We start from the raw sequence: 7935 nt of genomic DNA on the forward strand, positions 1-7935 counted from the left end.
TGTGTGGTTAACCATTGTGAGTCACTAGGCAACATTTTATCTGTCTGAACTCAACCCCGACCATATGGCACAGGAAGACTATCTATCTACTCCTCCTTTACAGACTGTTCATCTCTCCTCCACTTCTTCTCTGCTCTTCTCTCCTCTGCGCCCATAGCTACTCTAACCTCTCCCAGACTGTCTCCATAAGGAGTCTATGGGAAACAAAAGGCTTTAAAGAAAAGTACAGTATAAATCTGTGAGGTGCTTTGGTAAGCTGTCTCTACAAAATACACGCACGCACAAAAGCACACTGGTTCACATTTGAATGAAACTCTGGAAATGTGGTGGAGACAGCATAGGTCAGTTGGGACAGACCTATAGGAAGGAGTGTCAGCTGAAATCAGGGTTAGAGTTCATTTAATGTTTTGTGTTGTCTAAACACATCACCAGAACAACATTTGATATGCCCATTAAAGTAAAAAAAGCCATCCTCCCTCTGTCCCCTCTCTCTCTCTGTCTGTCTCTCTCTCCCTCTCTCCCCTTCTCCCTCCCGCACTCTCTCTCCCTTCTCCCCCTCCGTCTCTCTCTCACTACTCTCTCTCTCTCTCTTCCTTCTCCCTCCATGTATCTCCGTCCCCCCCCCCCCCTCTCTCTCTCTCTCTCTCTCTCTCTCTCTCTCTCTCTCTCCCCCTTCACCCTCACTCTATCTCTCCGTCCCTCTCCCCTCTCTCTCTCCCCTCTCTCTCTCTCTCTCTCTCTCTCTCTCTCTCCCTCTATCTATCTCCGCCCCTCTCCCCTCTGTCTCTCTCTGTGTCTCTGTCTGTCACATTCACGAACACACTCTACACTTGACATCTAGAGTGTGATTTCTGACAGGTCGCAGGTCCTCAAGGCTTTGTGTGTGTGTGTGTGTGTGTGTGTTCTTTCTGACAGGAGGTAGCCTGGGGTATCCAAATTTAAAGGTCAAGTTGAAATATTAAACTACCCTTCCATTGGTAACACATGCAGTTTCCATGGACAACACAGCACTGTTACAGATAGGACTGCATTAGACACACACACATACAGTGCCTTGCAAAAGCATTCATCCCCATTGGCATGTTCCTATTTTGTTGCATTTCAACCTGTAATTTAAATGGATTTTTATTTGGATTTCATGTAATGGACATACACAAAATAGTCCAAATTGGTGAAGTGAAATTAAAAAAATAACTTGTTTCAAAAATTCAAAAAAATAAATAACGGAAAAGTGGTGTGTGTATACAGTGAGGGAAAAAAGTATTTGATCCCCTGCTGATTCTGTACGTTTGCCCACTGACAAAGACATGATCAGTCTATAATTTTAATGGTAGGTTTATTTGAACAGTGAGAGACAGAATAACAACAAAAAAATCCAGAAAAACGCATGTCAAAAATGTTATGAATTGATTTGCATTTTAATGAGGGAAATAAGTATTTGACCCCTCTGCAAAACATGACTTAGTACTTGGTGGCAAAACCCTTGTTGGCAATCACAGAGGTCAGACGTTTCTTGTAGTTGGCCACCAGGTTTGCACACATCTCAGGAGGGATTTTGTCTCACTCCTCTTTGCAGATCTTCTCCAAGTCATTAAGGTTTCGAGCCTGATGTTTGGCAACTCGAACCTTCAGCTCCCTCCACAGATTTTCTATGGGATTAAGGTCTGGAGACTGGCTAGGCCACTCCAGGACCTTCATGTGCTTCTTCTTGAGCCACTCCTTTGTTGCCTTGGCCGTGTGTTTTGGGTCAATGTCATGCTGGAATACCCATCCACGACCCATTTTCAATGCCCTGGCTGAGGGAAGGAGGTTCTCACCCAAGATTTGACAGTACATGGTGCCGTCCATCGTCCCTTTGATGCGGTGAAGTTGTCCTGTCCCCTTAGCAGAAAAACACCCCCAAAGCATAATGTTTCCACCTCCATGTTTGACGGTGGGGATGGTGTTCTTGGGGTCATATGCAGCATTCCTCCTCCTCCAAACACGGCGAGTTGAGTTGATGCCAAAGAGCTCCATTTTGGTCTCATCTGACCACAACACTTTCACCCAGTTCTCCTCTGAATCATTCAGATGTTCATTGGCAAACTTCAGACGGGCCTGTATATGTGCTTTCTTGAGCAGGGGGACCTTGCGGGCGCTGCAGGATTTCACGGTATAGTGTGTTACCAATTGTTTTCTTGGTGACTATGGTCCCAGCTGCCTTGAGATCATTGACAAGATCCTCCCGTGTAGTTCTGGGCTGATTCCTCACCGTTCTCATGATCATTGCAACTCCACGAGGTGAGATCTTGCATGGAGCCCCAGGCTGAGGGAGATTGACAGTTATTTTGTGTTTCTTCCATTTGCAAATAATCGCACCAACTGTTGTCACCTTCTCACTAAGCTGCTTGGCGATGGTCTTGTAGCCCATTCCAGCCTTGTGTAGGTCTACAATCTTGTCCCTGACATCCTTGGAGAGCTCTTTGGTCTTGGCCATGGTGGAGAGTTTGGAATCTGATTGATTGATTGCTTCTGTGGATAGGTGTCTTTTATACAGGTAACAAGCTGAGATTAGGAGCACTCCCTTTAAGAGTGTGCTCCTAATCTCAGCTCGTTACCTGTATAAAAGACACCTGGGAGCCAGAAATCTTTCTGATTGAGAGGGGGTCAAATACTTATTTCCCTCATTAAAATGCAAATCAATTTATAACATTTTTGACATGCGTTTTTCTGGATTGTTTTGTTGTTATTCTGTCTCTCACTGTTCAAATAAACCTACCATTAAAATTATAGACTGATCATTTCTTTGTCAGTGGGCAAACGTACAAAATCAGCAGGGGATCAAATACTTTTTTCCCTCACTGTATGTATTACAGTTTTTCTCGATTGCTAAGACACATTTCTTGAAAGCTGCTCTCCTTTTCTCTTAACTGTGAACACAAAACCCAATTTTCAAGCTACATTCACAAAACCTCAGACTCTTCTTGCAAAACCAAACTTTCACCTCAAAACAGTTCAATCTGTGCTCAAAACTGAACTATGTTGTCAAATCGTGCCCCGAGTCAATCAAAATAAAAAACACTACTGAACAGTCACTAAACACTACGTAGAAAAATAGAAAACACAATGCTCAGGACATGAAGCTGGAGAAATAAATGTTTATTGTTCACTGTAGGCTAAATGCATGTTGCAAAACAAACAAAAACCTGTGCATTTAGCACTTGTACAAAAAGACAAAACAGAAATCTTGTGCATTTACATGTAGCACTTGTAAAAACAAACAGAAATCTTATGCGTTTGCCACTTGTGTACAGTAAGCCCATGTAAAAAATAAAGTACAAAAATATACAAATAAGTGCATTACTCAGCCACAGCATCATGTCTCCGTACTGGGTCAGGCCACAGGACTTCATCCACATCACAGGCCACATTTTGTCTGGCCAGGCAACGGGGGAAAAACCCCCTGGCATGCCGTATCCAGGCTTGGCATGCCTCCACACCTATGTCACCACAGGCAAGTCCCATGGCTTGCAGGAGATTTACCCTGGTGTAAGGTTGGCGTTCATATACCTTCCACCGCCATGAGGAGAAGAATTCCTCAATGGGGTTTAGGAAAGGGGAGTACGGTGGAAGGCAAAGATTGATAAAACCTTGGTTCATATTGTACCACTCTCTAACCTGGAGGGCTCTGTGAAAACTCACATTGTCCCAAACAACAACATAGATGGGATGCTCATCCTGCTGCCCTAACAAAGCATCTCGCATGTGATTGAGGAAAATGAGGAGCTGGCGAGTGTTGTAGGGCCCCAGGTTGGCATGATGGTGGACAACCCCATGATTGCTGATGGCAGCACATAATGTGACATTGCCACCACACTGCCCAGGAACACCAACAATGGCCCGATGGCCAATCACATTATGGCCTCTCCTTCTCCTTTTGGTGAGATTAAACCCAGCTTCATCCATGTAGATGTATTGATTGGGTCTTTCCATTGCATCCAGTTGAAAAACCCTCTGTAGAAATAGATATAGTTTTGTAAGTGATACGGAAAAAGTGATTTAGGCCACTACAGTAAATCACTACTTAGAGTAATCAACATTGAATGTGTCTGGATATATGCCAACCTGTACATACTGGAATCTTTGCTCTTTGACTGTGTCTGAGTTGCGATCAAAGGGCACTATGTATAGCTGGGTCATTCTACAGATTCGGTGACATTTCAGTATTGTCAGTGTCCCAAGATGTACTAGTGTTATAACTTGTCAGAACATTTATCAAACTACACTTAAATTACAACATTTCAAAGTTTTACATGTTTTTAATATGGAGTAGAGAATATGATTTTAAACAGAGATGAATTTCAATACTTATATGTTTGCTTTTCTTAGGAGTATTAAGAATTTCGCCTGTCCCTATTGACCATCATGCAAATGGCGTGACTCATTTTGAGTACACAGTGTTAAATAATAATGCTTTTTTTTTGTTAAATTAATTGTATATGCCCCCTTATTATGCATAATCCATTTTCTCAGCATAAGACATTTTATTTTCTGAGAAATTCAGGCTTTTACCCCTGTCCTTGTATTTCTTTCAACCCCGTAACGCAACAATACCCCCACTCACAATTAAATAATGGTTTGATCCTGTGGACATCATTTATGAGGAAGTGACATCATACAAGTCTTCAGAGAAGCCTGGTGTGACAAGTGGTAAGCTGCTCTCTCACTTTTTATAAATATTTCATGTTTTTTAAGCACATATGGGCTTTGTCAATCTCAGGTATTCAACTCTGTTGGGGGGGGGGAATTCATAGTTAAGATTTTACCAAGAATTGTTTTTATAGCTATGAAGTATAACAATGTATTTTGTTGAATAAGGCCATGTGGCACACTGCTAGCTGCTAGCATCCCGAATTAGCAACAGATTAGCACAAAATCTTCAACCCTGTCACATTCAACCCCATCACATTTTTCAATGTTACGGGGTTGAATGGCTGTTACAGGGTTGAATAGCTGTTAAATCTTAGCAATATTTAATGTATATTGCTTAATACCAATCATATTTTCTTGTTGAATGTTTGTTGTTTACGGTTTTACAGTATCAACTAAAAGTACGAGGAATTTTTGAAAATAATAACTTTAAAAAAGTGACAATTAATTTGTTCTCTCTCCTATATACATTGACATATTTAGGAGTATTATCTGCAAGTTCATGTTCATTTTACTACATAGTGATTAAAAGGATACAATATTTAGTCTTGAAGAGTAAGCAGGTCATTGACTTGACCTTGACCTACAATTTCAGATTCAACAATGGAAAAAACAGCAGCAGAAAGGAAACACACATAGAGAGGAAGGTGAGGGACATCCGCGCGCCGGTGGTCAGGTAATTCTCCTGGAAATGTAAGATCTTTAAGACACGAGGTAGTGGTGGTCATGGACACACAATCAACAGAAAATAAAGTTTTGTTGCTTTAAAGCATAATTTGGTAATGCATAAAAAGACTAGAGAATGTAAATGAAGACTAGTCTAAAAAGACATACAGTATACTGCCTTGGCAACTGGTGCGTGAGGGGTTCATGTTCACTAGCCGACTGGTTTGTACTGACATATTTAGGAGTATTATCTGCAAGTTCACGTTCATTTTACTACATAGTGATTAAAAGGATACAGTAATTAGTTTTGGAGAGTAAACTGGTCATTGACTTGACCTTGACCTACAATTTCAGATTCAACAATGGCAAAAACAGCAGCAGAAAGGCAAAGAGAGTACAGGGCAAGAAGAAATGCTGATCCAGAACGAAGGGAAAAGTACCTCAGGAGTGAACGCATGAGATGGACAAAATATGTTTTAGCAGGAAAGAAGAAAGGAATAGGAGATCTAGATAAGAGAGGTCAAAAGATGAGGAGAAAGGGATGGAGAAAAGCGAAGGAGCGGCAAAAGCAAAGGGAAATGGCTGTTAATACTATTGCCACCCCTCCACAAAGTCCTGATAGAGACGTGGTGATGTCACATGAGCCCACAAGGTTAGGAAAAATATTGTGTGTGTGAGAGAGAGAGAGAGAGAGAGAGAGAGAGAGAGAGAGAGAGAGAGAGAGAGAGAGAGAGAATTGGAGTGCAAAGGAGTGCATACAAATATGATTTCTGGTAACTTTGTACACTATTTCTTCAAAACTGCTTAGACATATTCACATTGTAATAGTATCCTTAACATTTATTTATACTGCTTATGAACTTACCTTGTTATGATTTGATACAATAAATAAAATTGAATTGAATTGTCTATTTGTTTGTTTTAGACAATCTGTGAAGGGGAAGAAAAAATCAAGAAAGACAAAAGACAAATTGAGAAAGCAGGTAGCTGATTTACAGAAATGTCTTGATGAAGAAAGGAGGGCCAAAGAAAAGTACAAAAAAAGGCTCCAGCGTTTAGAAAAGAAGACTTCGTCAAAATCCACAGCTGTACCAAGTGATGTCAGAAGATCTGCACTGCATCACACAGCACTCGTTGCTCAAATAAAGGAGCATTATAAAAATGCAAAAACTGAACGAGAGAAGCAAATTATATCCAGAGTAGTGGCAGGTAACATTATTAAGAAGTATAGACTGCAATCATTTTCAGAGTCTGCTTTGGGTTTTTCAAAGAAACGCTGGAAGCTCACAGGCAGTGTATCTACATTTCAAAGAAAGAAAATCTCAAACTTTGTGGACATCAAGAAGAGGGTGAGGGATTTCTTCACACGTGATGATATCAGTAGAATGACCACTGGCAAAAAGCAAACTAAAACAAAGAACAAACAGAAGATGCAGAAGAGGTTCCTCCTTGACACGTTGAAAAATCTGCATAGGAAGTTTCTTGCAGAGAACACAGAAGAAATTTCATACTCCATGTTCAGCCGCCTCCGGCCTTTCTGGGTGGTTTACCCTTCCCTTGCTGATCGGGACACTTGTATGTGTAAGCTTCACGAAAACCTGACCTTTGTCGCAGAGAAGCTCAAACAAATTAAGCTTATTGAATCGTCAGTGCTTGAAGATTTAGTTGAAAGTGTGTGTTGTAGTTCCTTGAATAAGCAGTGCATGTACGGTGAATGTGAACAATGCAAGAACCAAACAGTTCCAATGTCAAGCTTGTATGCTGCTGATGTTAGTGATCTCAAAAGATAAAACATATGACACGTGATGCTTTTCACTCAACCCTGTTACATGATTTTCAACCCTGTTGCGGTGCATTCATCCCTGTTACGAGATTATTTTTTTACATTTTTGTATTAAATACACAAAATATAACATCAATAGTGTTTTTATTGTGTGTATTAAATCAGGGTAAATAAGGCTATTTCAATTTTGTCAGGAATTACGCAGCATTCTTGCACATTTCTTGCGAAAATGTGGAGTTAGATTAGAAATTTCTTCATCGTAAACTGGAAAGGATGGTGCTGGTCAGTTTTTCTTGATTTTCTCTTTAATTACAATATGCCATTACTTACAAGGGACATCTAAACTGTGAGATTATGCCAGAAGCTGATCTCAAGCTTATTGGAAAAATGAATAGTTGAATAACAAAATGACTGTGACGGGGTTGAATTAAATTGGGACTTGTTTGAGAAAATAATACAGAATAATAACTTAATACTCTACATTGAGATGGGAAAAGGTATTTTCTATCAAGTACACACATTACTTTGTCACATCAAATAAAAAAAAGCTTAAGATTTTAATGTTCATTGTTTCATCCTCCTCAATCACAAAAGGCACCGAATCTGTAGAATGACCCAGCTGTTTCATGCGCAGTCTGTTGCGCTTGAGGACATGATCAACAGTAGAGAGGCTGACACTGTTGATACCCTCAAAATGTAAATGGTCCTCAATGATCTTCTGCTGAATTTCGCTCAGTTTAATGGCATTGTTCTCACGGACCATATCAACAATTAGGGTCTCTTGGTGTGGGGAGAAC

The sequence above is a fragment of the Coregonus lavaretus genome (assembly GCF_964263955.1).
Source record: "Coregonus lavaretus genome assembly, chromosome: 23".
NCBI lineage: Eukaryota > Metazoa > Chordata > Actinopteri > Salmoniformes > Salmonidae > Coregonus > Coregonus lavaretus.